A 12,205-nucleotide genomic window follows, 5' to 3' on the forward strand; every position below is an offset into this window, starting at 1 on the left:
CACCGCGTAAGAGCAGAGTCTAGACAAGGTAGATTCTCACGCATGCTGGGTCCCAGGCCCTCCTGGGCTGATTGGTCTCAATTCTTTCTTGTTTTCTTAGGGGCTGGTTTCCAACCTTTTAGAGCAAATTCTCTCTGTCACTTCACCAAAAACAAATCTAAGGTTTCCTACATGTCTCCTTTTACTTCTAATGAGATGCACATGGTGATGTGGCAGTTCCTTTGAGGTCAGTTTCACCTCTGAAATCCGACCATCCCAGATCAGTGTCACCTTCTCTCTGGTGCCTTCCCGGAGTCCCAGAGCCAAAAATAAATAGAGAAATAGCCCATTCTTTCCTCATCCATCAACAAGTGTTTCCTGAGCACCTCCCCTGGGCCAGGCTGTGTGCATCTATCTGCTTATGCAGCTGCTGTGGGGACGCTGACCCCAGGCTGTGCAGACACACCCTCCTTCTAGATAACTCTCCTCGAGGGTACAAATGGCTCCTTGCTCACCCCCTGTTCCTCTTGGAAGTCCTAGAACACTGCTGTGCATGCAGCAGGCTCAAGCTCTAAAACCACGATTGACTGAAACAATTCAGCAGTGATCATTTGACAAGTGAAAATCAGCCTTTGCAGGAAAGCCAACACTTGATTATTAACCCAAGAAGTACCCATGCCATCATGAGACAGTTATGTGGCTGGAAACATTCGATGCCTGTAATTCTTAACTTTTTACCAGGGCATAACAAGTTTTCTGACCAGGCATCTGTGCAGATACAGTCCGACTAAGTGATGAGTCACTCCCTGCTTCATCCTTGCCGATGTACAAGTTAAGCATTCCACTAAAAGGCTTATCAAGAGTGGAAGACTTGGCTGGATGCGGTAGCTCACAACTGTAATCCCAGCACTTTGGGAAGCCAAGGTGGGCAGATCAGCTGAGGTTGGGAGTTCAAGGCCAGCCTGACCAACATGGAGAAACCCTGTCTCTACTAAAAATACAAAATTAGTTGGGCTTGGTGGCACATGCCTGTAATCCCAGCTACTTGGGAGGCTGAAGCAGGAGAATTGCTTGAACCCTGGAGGCGGAGGTTGCAGTGAGCCGAGATCGCACCATTGCACTCTAGCCCGGGCAACAAGAGCAAAACTCTGTCTCAAAAAAAAAAAAGGGGGGGGGGGCGCGGTGGGGAGACTTGGCCAGGTGGGGTGGCTCACAATCTTAGAGCACTTTGGGCGGCCAAGGCAGGTAGATCACTTGAGCCCAGGAGTTTGAGACTCACCTGGGCAACACAGTGAAACAGTGAAACCCCGTCTCTAGAAAAACAAACAAACAAAAAACAGTGGGAGACTCTTAGGAAACTGCCACGAGGAGTCTCTTTAAGATTTCATCCAAGCATGGTTCCAAGCAGTGAGCTATAAATGCACATATGAGTAACTTGGAAACCAGCTGAGAGGCTGGGTCCCAGTTAAATTGCACAGGAGATGGAGCTGTGAGTGTGTGTGAGTACAGACACATCTAAGAGTACAGACACATATGCAGATGAACAGATAGGAGGGTGTGGGCGCTCCTCTTCCATCAGGCTTTGCAGCCTGGACTCTTGCCTCGCAGTGTGCTGCTCTCACATGATATCTGCTCACTGAATCACGGCTTGCTGCCCAGGCCCTGCAGTCCTGGCCCATCGTCCAGGCACATTTCTGGCATATGCCTCTGCACTATGCATGGCCTCTCCTCTGTGTTCCCTCTTCCAATGTGGTCCTGTCCAGTGCTAATCACCGCACTCTCTCTGCTGCCCGACCTCTTCCTAAGACGTGTTCCTGAGGGCACTGTTTCCAGATTGTTCCTGGAGGAACCCCTGTACCTCTTTCAGCCCCGTGCTGCTGACAGCAACAAGGACTGGATTCTATTTTGTTTTCCTAGCAACTGCACTGGTGTGTGTGTATGTTTGTGTTGAGACAGGGTCTCTCTCCATTGCCGGGGCTGAGTGCAGTGGCACAATCACAGTTCACTGCAGCCTCAACCTCCTAGACTCAAGTGATCCTCCCACCTCAGCCTCCCAAAGTTCTGGGATTACAGGCGTAAGCCACCTCACCCGGCCACACTGGTCTTTGATCCACATTTCCCATGAGCATGTCACAACGAACAGTGTAAAATATTTATTTGTGTCAACGGGTATGAAGTCTATTGTGTTTTCTTTAACTGCTAAGCCTTTGATCCTGAAGAGAGAGAAGAAAAGCAAGTGAACTTGGCATAATTTGTTCCTGGCAAATCTACACTATTTACTCGTTTAAAAAAATCCCTGCATTTCCTCAATGGCATGAGGTGTAGTGCAGGGCACACAGTGCCTGGCATAAAACAAGCATCCACCAAAGGACTGGGAAAGAGCACCAGGCAGCAGTCAAGAGGCCCAAGTTCTGACTCTATTCCTCAGGCTGCTGGAGCCACCTGGCAGTTCTGAGCTTTCCTGGCCTCAGTTGTAGACAGGGGCAGGGCTTAGCGACATGAGCTTCCCCTCCCCTGCCTGGAGCCCACCTAGGCAATAATGGCTGTCTGGGTGCCTATTTGAATACTTTGTGAAGCCCAGCAGAGACAGGGCATTCAGCCACAATCAGGCTGCTCCAGGCAATTGCAATGTTGGGTATCTACATTTCTGGCCCAATTATATCAAAAGGTCAGGACGCCCATTGCTCCTCCCTTGGTCCAGATCCTCTCCCTTTCCTCCTACATCGCTCTGGTCTCCCTTCCTCCAGGGTTTCACGCTCAATCTATTCTCCACCTGCAGCTGGGATGATCCTCCTAAAATGTTAATCCCAGTTTGTCAGTGTTCTACTTAGAAGATCCAGCAGTGGGCCAGTGGCAGTGGCTCACGCCTATAATCTCAGCACTTTGGGAGGACAAGGTGGGAAGATCACTTGAGGTCAGGAGTTTGAGACCAGCCTGGCTAATATGGTGAAACCCCATCTGTACTAAAAATATAAAAAATTAGCTGGGCGTGATGGTGCGCGCCTGTAGTCCTAGCTACTCGGGAGGCTGAGGCACGAGAATTGCTTGAAACTGGGAGGCAGTGGCTGCAGTGAACTGAGATTGCACCCCTGCACTCCAGCCTGAGCAACAGAGTGAGACTATCTCAAAAAAAAAAAAAAAAAAAAAAACAAAAACAAAAAATAAAAAACAAAAAAACCAGGTCCTGCAGTTCCCTGCTGCCTCTAGAACGAGGTCCCAGCTCTTTGGTTGGCTCAGCTCCTCACGCTCTGGCCCCAAGCCCCTTCCCTCCTCACTGAGGTCCTCGGTAATCTCCAGAACATAGCAGCTTCCTTCTTTGCACAAGCTGTCCCTTTGTCCCATCCCCTGCCCTTTGCCTGGCTTGCTCTTACGTGTCCTTCAGGTATCATCTTGGACATCACCTCCCCCAGGAAGCCTTCTTTAATCCTTTCCTCCAAAATACTGGTGAGGTCTCTCTCCTCTGTACTGTAAGGCCCTGCTTACTTGCTGTGTCCTCCAGATTCTTAGTCTTATGATGGTAGGGACCAAGCCTTGTCAACCATTTCCTGCGCACCCATACTTATCCATTTCTTTAGTCCAATATTTGGCGCTTAGTATTCACTCAATAAATATTTGTGGAATGAATGTGAACCATTTATCTCAGGCAAGTTGAAAACTTTGGTTGGTTTTTACATCTGCCTTTGATTAATAACAAGTGGGAAATTTTAAACCATTTCATTACTATATAAATTTGTTTAAAAACTGTTTAAATCATGGTATCCATGTAGTGGGGGAAGGTAGAATAAAAGAGTGGTGAAATGGAGGATACCACTAGTCTAAGGCTCTTTCTAGATGAAAATCCAGAAATCTATTTGTTACAAGGTTTTGGCTCAGGATCAGGAAATAAGATCCCCAAGCTAGAAGGGTAACACTAAGGTGATTATTTATTTATTTTATTTTATTTTTTGAGATGGACTCTTGCTTTGTCACCCAGACTGGAGTGCAGTGGTGTGATCTTGGCTCACTGAAGCCTCTGCTTCCCAGGTTCCAGCGATTCTCCTGCCTCAGCTTCCCAAGTAGCTAAGACTACCGGGACATGCCACCATGCCCAGCTAATTTTTGTATTTTTAGTAGAGACGGGGTTTCACATGTTGGCCAGGCTGGTCTTGAACTCTTGACCTCAGTTGATCTGCCCACCTCAGCCTCCTGAAGTGCTGGTGGGATTACAGGTGTGAGCTGCCTTGCTTGGCATCTTTTTTTTTTTGAGATGGAGTCTCGCTCTGTCACCCAGGCTGGAGTGCAATGGCGCGATCTTGGCTCACTGCAACCTCCACCTCCCAGGTTCAAGCAATTCTCCTGCCTCAGCCTCCCTAGTAGCTGGAATTACAGGCTCCCGTCACCATGCCCAGCTAATTTTTGTGTTTTTAATAGAGATGGGGTTTTACCATGTTGGCCAGGCTGGTCTTGAACTCCTGACCTCAAGTGATCCACCCGCCTCGGCCTCCCAAAGTGCTGGGATTACAGGCGTGAGCCACAGCGCCCAGCCAACGTGGCTTCTTTAGATTTGCAGGTCATAGAAGAATAGACATTTGCTCAAGTTGGAGACATCAGTTTGCCTCTGGGCTTCCTGGTGACCAAAGCCAAAAGAGTAAACAGTAAACACTGCCTCATACTTGCTTCAAAACTTTGTTTCACGACATTGAGAGTTCCATCTTTTCTCCTTTCTCCATTTCTGATAGAGTTTCCAGAAAAGTGGTGTGCCAACGAGGGGCCACCCTGGGAAGGCACCAGGCCCCACTTGCCAATGCCACCATAACCTTATGTAAGGAAATCTCACTGTCATCTTTACCGAGGAGACTTTGCAGAGCCCTGTGTCCTAGAAGGAGGGGGCAGCATGTGCCATTTGTCCTGAATCTGCGGGTATCATTCTGAGAACTGGATGGGCTGCATCCATTTCACCCAGAATCCATATAGCTGACCTAGTCACAAGCTAATAATTGCAAAATTGTTTAAAAAGTTAAGATGAGCTAAGTGATCCATGTATTTGGAGTTACACCAGCTCTGAGTCAACCTTTATAGACTCAAGGAGGTGGCAGCTAGTATTTGTTCCTTCCTGGTTGGCATAAATTGAATGCTTGTCAGGTAATTAGAAAGTTTTCTCCTTAAATGAATACTTATATAAACTAAAAAAACTGGTGCCTAAATTACTTTGTTTTTACATACTTGTGATAACGACCCAACATCACCAAAAAGTATATGTGAACCGTGAATTAAGTGCAAATTGGAAAAAGCTGTAGTTCAAGATCTGACATGATTCCCCATCATACTTCTGTGCTATGTCAGACCAGGTGCACACTGGCCGTATTTTTATACCGTTTTGCCTCCACTGTTTTCGGTATTGTTGAAATTAATCATTTCAGCCCCTTTCTGTGTGTTCTTAGCATCTAACATGGTGCTTCTCTGTATTTGTGGAATAGCTACCATATTTCATTGCTTCTCGATGCAATTGATAACACGATATATCCCAACTTCAGAGATGCTAAAATGTGGGGAAAGTGGACATCTTAGAACCAATAAAACAGGACCTTTGACTGTAGCAGGTGCAATCTCTCTTTCTTGGCCTGGTGGTGTGGCCCCTGGAAGAGTCTGGCCATGGTGCCTGGGCTCCACCGTGGTGCCTACACCCTTCACCCAGCAGTTGCCCCTGCAGAGGAAGAGAGTACCGGACCAGGAAAGAGGCCCCTGCTCCTTCTGAGACTGCAGGATCCCGTGGAAACATTCTCTGACCTCTTCTCTTCCTCATGGAAAACCAGGACTTTCTCCCTCCTGCCTGCAGCCACCTTCACACTCATGCTTTGAATTCAGGCTTTTTGCTTGAAAGCTTTCTTTTGAGCAGGTTCACAGGGCAGCTCACTGGCTCCTCCTCTTAAGGGGACAGGTTGCCAAAGGCTCTGGCCGGCTCTTGGAGAAGCCGTGCCCTGCTGTCACCTGAATGCCCAGGACTCAAGACCTGCAGGTAGCAAGTCGGAGCACAGCCATAGGCCTGAAGGGCCCTGGCAGGACAGCCCCCCAGCTCCTCCTTCCTCCTCACCTGCCAGCCCGCTGCACCTGCGGTTCCAAGGCTTGCTGCTGCCCCAGTGGGAAAAGGGCGCTGCATGGGGCTAGGCTGGTGTAGCTCAGAACCCAAATAGCTCACCCCAAGTTTCTTCCTAGGCTCAGGCCTCTACTCCTGAGCCCCAAACCAGGCTCAGCCCCCATGGGCTAGATAGGGAAGCAGAGGATTTGCCTGCTCTCTGGGAGTCTTCAGGAGCATGGCTGAGGCGGCCATGGTTATGGAACCAGATATCTGGTTCCTGGATTCCAGGAAGGCACCAGGGAGATGAGACCTGACTTCACCTTGGTCTGAAGGACCAGGCTAGAAAGGACATTCTGGCCTGTGAGACCGTTGGGACAAGAGCTTGCAGTCCTTGTGATTTTTACATTCCTTTCTTACTCAAAAAGGAAATACCTTTTGTTTATTCAAAATATAAAAGGAGTATTTCCTGGCTGTAAAAACTCACAATTCAGAAAAGTGTGAAGCAGAACCCCTCCTAACAAAAACAGAGCTCTCATGTGTTTGGTGCTGTAGAGTTTACAAGGCCTTTCCCTCCATATTAGTTCATTTAATCTGCACCATAGCTCTGCGAGGCAAAGAGAAAGAAATGACAATCAGCTTTGTGAGTATGTGCTAGGCCCTGTGTGAGCCTCTCGCCATGTGTTATCTTATTTGATCCTTACCACAACCCTCTGAAGCACAGCTGGGATTCTCAAACTTGAGTGAGCAACAGAATCACCTGGAGGACTTGTTAAAACAAATTCTTGGGCCCAGCTCCCCAGAGTTTCTGGTTAGGAGGTGGGCCTGGGATGGGCTGAGAATTTGCATTTGGCCTCAGGTGATGCTGATGCTGCTGGCCCAGGAACCACACTTGGAGAACCACTGATGTAGACGCCATGACTCTGATCGTGTAGCTAAGGAACCAAGGCTCAGAGAAGTCGTTACTTTCCTAAGGCCCACGGACAGAAACGCCTAGCAGGTATTTCCATGGAGGTCCGCCTGGTTCTGGGGTCTGTACAGTTTCTGCTTCTTCCTCCTGGTTTTCTGCCTCATCCTCTGTTCCACTATGCCTGTCTTTAGGAACTAATGCTAGCTTCCCTGTTTTTAACTCAGCTGGTGAGGCCAGCTGTGAACACCAAAATGTAGGCGTTTTGGCAGCCACAGGCCGAAAGCCTCCAGGATACGCACAAACCCCAATTCTGCAATTCAGGAAAGATGAGAAGTAACTATGAGTGGGCAGGCCTTACCACATCCAGACAGACCCTAATGTCACAACTTCAATTAGAAGTAACTGGAACTACAGCACAGATTTAATCCAAGATAGGGGGTCGGATCGCTACCCTCAGCAGAAATCCGTGGGACTTGGGGATAGGGTTTTGGCGTGCTGGTATGAAAACCAGGCACGGCAATCACCGCTGTAATCCCAACACTTTGGGAGGCCAGGGTGGGGGGCTCATTTGAGGCCAGGAGTTCGAGACCAGCCTGGTAACATAGCCTGTGTCTACTAAAAAATTTAAAAATTAGCCTGGCATGGTGGCACATGTCCTAGCTACTTGGGAGGCTGACACAGGAGAATCCCTTGAGCCCAGGAGATGGAGGCTGCAGCGGGCAGAGATCATGCCACTGCACTCCAGCCTGGGCGACAAAGCCCTGTCTCAAAAAAAAAAAAAAAAAGGAAAAGAAAAACATATCTGGGCTGGGCACAGTGGCTCATGCCTGTAATCCCAGCACTTTGGGAGGCCAAGGCAGGCGGATCACCTGAGGTCAGGAGCTTGAGACCAGCCTGGTCAACATAGTGAAACCCCATTTCTATTAAAAATATGAAGATTAGCCGGGCGTGGTGGTGGGTGCCTGTAATCCCAGCTACTTGGGAGGCTGAGGCAGGAGAATCACTTGAACCTGGTAGGCAGAGGTTGCAGGGAGCCAACACGTGCCATTGCACTCCAGCCTGGGCGACAGAGCAAGACTCCATCTCCAAAGAAAAAAAAAAAAAGAAAAGAAAAAGAAAATCATGTCTGGAGTTTTCTGGCTCTCCTAAGAGTACTTTGTACCCCTATTCATCCTCAGGATGGCAGCTGGGCGTGGCAAGAAGTGGCTGGAGTGTTTTGAGATGGCCAAGCCTCTCTACTTTGATAGAGACAAGAGCCCTTGGTCTATTAATTGCAGGTGCTCTCTGCTGTTTTGAGTTCTCCCCTGAGCCCTCACTGCAGCCTGCTTTTTATATTGCAATTCAGGTGTGAGGTCACACAGTGCCCTTATCACTGCTGAAGAATAGAAAGTCAAGAGTTTGCTTCCTGGCCTCCTTTCATGTATTCCATTTCTAGTTCTGTGTGGGAAGAGGTTGAAAGGGTGTCTGGAGCCCCAAGAAAGTTCATTACAGAAACTAAATATTTCCAGATACAGGACAGAAGGCAGGTGGAGGCGCGGGCCTGGAGGACTTCAGGGACATGAGAATGAGGTTTGCCCCAGTGGAGGATCTCACCCTGCTTTCCAAAGGAAATTCTTTAAGACGGACAATCTATTGTCTGGGAGACGAACCGAGGAGCACAGCACAAGGAATGCACAGCGCTGCCAGGGTCACACCGAGTCCTGCCACAGCCGAGGGCTGCAAGGGCCGGCCCGCCACAACAGAGAACTGAGCAGGCTGACCTGTAAGCAGGTACCACCACAGCCACAGCCACAGCCACAGCCAGCCACCTGGCACCCCCGGCCAGGCCACCCTCTTTCCAAGGTTTCCTGAACAGGATGGAGGGACTGGTCTCGCAGGCGCCCTGTGGGGCTGTGACAGGGGTTGGCGCACCCCGCAGGAGAAAGGCTTGTCGTCCATGTTCTTCTGCCATCTGGAAAGCCTTGAAGACTTTCCAGATCTTGAGCAAACAGGGATTTTCATCTGTTTCTCAATCAGCTTACATCGAAGAAGCAGCAAGCCAGTATCTGATATCATCAGGGATGAAACACCGCGCCCATCACCGAGCACATCGCATGATGTGCTCTCGGGTCTAGCTCCAAGACAGTCATTCTTTCTGGTTGCTGTGTTTTGAACACACTGGGTTTTTTTTTTTTTTTGGTTTGTTTTGTTTTTGGGGTTTTTTTTGGTTTTGTTTTGTTTTGGTTTGGTTTGATTTTTTCTTGGGGAAGGACTAAAAAAGCTGTCAGTGTAAGGATGACTGTCCCAGCCAGCTGGAACTTTTAAACTCTTTATTGAATATGAAATACAGAAAAGTGTGTAGCCCATAAGCAAACAGCTGGATGAATGCTCAAAAACTGACTGCAGCACCCACACCAAGGACCTGAACCTGCCCACAACCCTTCCTGCCTCCTTCTGGTCATCTTCATCCCACACAGGGCACATATTCTGATACCTTAGCCGGCTAGAGTTTGTCCTTAGCTCATATGACAACCTGACCTGCAGCTGCCCTCAGTTCAGAGTAAGTGAAGCTGCCAGGCTCAGCGGGATTGATGCGGGACTGATTTCGGGCGGGGACGGTCCATGTCACACCATCCCCAGCCTCTCTCTAGTGATGCCACCTCAGCCATGCTAAGCCCAGCAGACTTTCAACTGCTGCCTCAGCACCCTAGGAGGAGCGCAAAGAGGTGGTGCTGGCCCCATCTTGGCAGTCAGATGGTCGTCCTCTCTCCAGGGAGGAGCCGTCCATGCAGTCAGCCTGGTGACTCAGCTATGAGGATGTAGGGGTAGAACTCCCTTTTTTTGTACTTTTAGAAGTCTTACCATACCTTGTGTGCCAGACAGTGGGAGGCCCCTGGAGAATGACTCAGCAGTGTACGTGCAGAGAAGCTGAGTTCTACACCTAAGGAATACCAGCACGGAGCCTTTGGTTGAACTTGCCCCATTCAGTGCGGCCCTTACTGCCTGGAAACTGTTTCCCTCCAGCACTTATGCTGGGCCCTCTGTCTACCTGTGCAACTCTGAGCACAGGTGCCAGCTGCCAGTCAGGACATAAGGAGGAGCTAGCCAGGACCCCAGGAGGAGTTTGCCTCCTTAGCTGTCTTCCTTCTGTCCTCTCCTACACGTCCCCTCTGAGGGCTGACTCCACATTACATGTGCCCGTGTCACTAATATAAACCAGACTTGCCTTTGTGCTTACCCCATGCATGTTCATGCGTCATTAGACTCTGCCCTCTGCTTCCTCAGCAAAGAGCTGCTCTAATTGTGCGGGGCAAGAGGGACAGAGGGCTGGCCAGAGCTAGTGGTCAGGAAGAAATGCTTCTGGACGGGTCAATGTGGCTGCACTGAGAGGCCCGCCCTCAGTGAACACCACGTCATGATGAAGTTAAGATTTTCTTCCCAGCCAGGCGCAGTGGCTCATGCCTGTAATCCCAACACTTTGAGAGGCTGAGGTGGGCGGATCACTTGAGGTCAGGAGTTCGAGACCAGCCTGGCCAACATGGTGAAACCTCATTTCTACTAAAAATACAAAAATTAGCCGGGCATAGTGGCAGGCATCTGTAATCCCAGCTACTCGGGAGGCTGAGGCAGGAGAATTGCTTGGACCCAGGAAGCAGTGGTTACAGTGAGCCAAGATCATGCCACTGCACTCCAGCCTGGGTGAGAGTGAGACTCCAAAAAAAAAAAAAAGATTTTCCTCCCACACCTTGACACAATGTCTCTGTTCCCTGTCGCCATCTCATTCTGCCCAGGTGGGCTGTAACAGAGAGACAGGACCCCGTGGAGATGTGATCTGTGTTTCTATCATACCTGAGAGGCCAGCAGAAGAGGTGGGACAAGTTTCCTCTGATCTGGCTGGACAGATCTTGGGAACCATTGGTCAGTGATTCTCTGAGAGAGTGCAGCTAACAGTCAGTCGGGGAGTGTGTTAAGCATACAGGTTTTTCAGGCTCCCTCTCTTTCCCAGGCCTAGCCCAAGGCCTAGAAATCTGCATTTTGGGGAAGCATTCCAGGTGATCCTGATGTGGGTGACCCCAAGCCGTAGTCTGAGAAACACTGGTTCTAGACAACCCCTCACCCAGGTTCCAGATGGGGAAAGTAAGGTCCCACGGCTGAAATGGCTCACTGGGGATCATACGGAATAAAGCCCAGAACCCAAGTGCCACTTCTTTCCATGCCTGTCACCTCCCACACACAGAACCTGCCATTCTCACTTTGTCAGATCTCTTGTTCTGGCCTTGCCTTCCCCCTCACTGCCACCACTGTAAACTGGATGTGAAGACACGTAACTGGGTTTCTCCAAAGGCCGAACACCTTCCTACCTCCCTCCCATCCTTCCCCCTCCACCTCCTACCACCAAGTAACTTCCTAAAATACAGACTTACTCCTTGCCCTGCCCCCTCCAGGAGCACGACAAATTGGGAAAGGCCTGCTCTGCCCCTCCACACCTCCCATGTTTGACCCAGCCTATCTCTCTGACCTTAGAGCCAGTGACTCCGCTATAAACCCTTTTCCTCATGCTTTCCTCGAACACCACCTTACTCTTTCTTGCTTCTGCTCATGTGATACCATTATCGCCTTAGCCAACCGCACCTCCTCCCTGCTCACCGAATCCTCCTTATCCTCCAAGGCCCAGGTGAAAGCCCTCCTCCTCCAGGAAGCCTTCCCTGACCATCTAGCCCTAGCACACTCATCCTCCTTTGAGTACTCAGAGCTCTGCAGCATTTGTTTATGATGTTATTATTACCTATTATGTTCTGCTTTGAATTGTGAGCTTTAAGTAATTCCCAGCTACGGACCACAGCCTACCCTTCTATTACCCACCCACTTGGCAATGGGCTGTGCACATAATACATACACATAAGGGATGTTAGAAATAACGGAGCCATGCAGTGCTAGGGCTGAGGGGACCTTGGCCTGTAGGTAGCTGGTTGGTCAGTTCAGTGACTTTTCTATGCATCTTGGGCTGGTGAACCTCCAAAGGCTGACCTGTGCAAATTGGTATCAGATCTTTCTCCAGACGGTGCTTGCACTGTAGTCATCAACTTCCCGCCTGTCCCCACCCACAGCCATTGCATCCCGTGGCTTTAACTTTGATCACATCCCTACTTGCTTAAAATGTCTCCCGTGCCAGTGAGTCAGTTCCACCCTTCTGCTACCAAAACAATCGGTCTTGTGCATCTTCTGTGGCTGTGCCCCAACAAGACGTTATCAACACTCCCGCACTTGCCAGGGGACTCGGGTGC

The 12,205-nt window shown here is 49.6% G+C and overlaps 1 protein-coding gene across 2 annotated transcripts in view; it reads right to left on the reverse strand.

Annotated features, from left to right (window-relative positions):
- CA12 (carbonic anhydrase 12) overlaps window positions 1-12,205 on the reverse strand; it is a 59,793-nt gene that overhangs the window by 40,707 nt on the left and 6,881 nt on the right. The window lies entirely within an intron of this gene.

This window comes from Macaca fascicularis, chromosome 7, assembly GCF_037993035.2.
Source record: "Macaca fascicularis isolate 582-1 chromosome 7, T2T-MFA8v1.1".
NCBI lineage: Eukaryota > Metazoa > Chordata > Mammalia > Primates > Cercopithecidae > Macaca > Macaca fascicularis.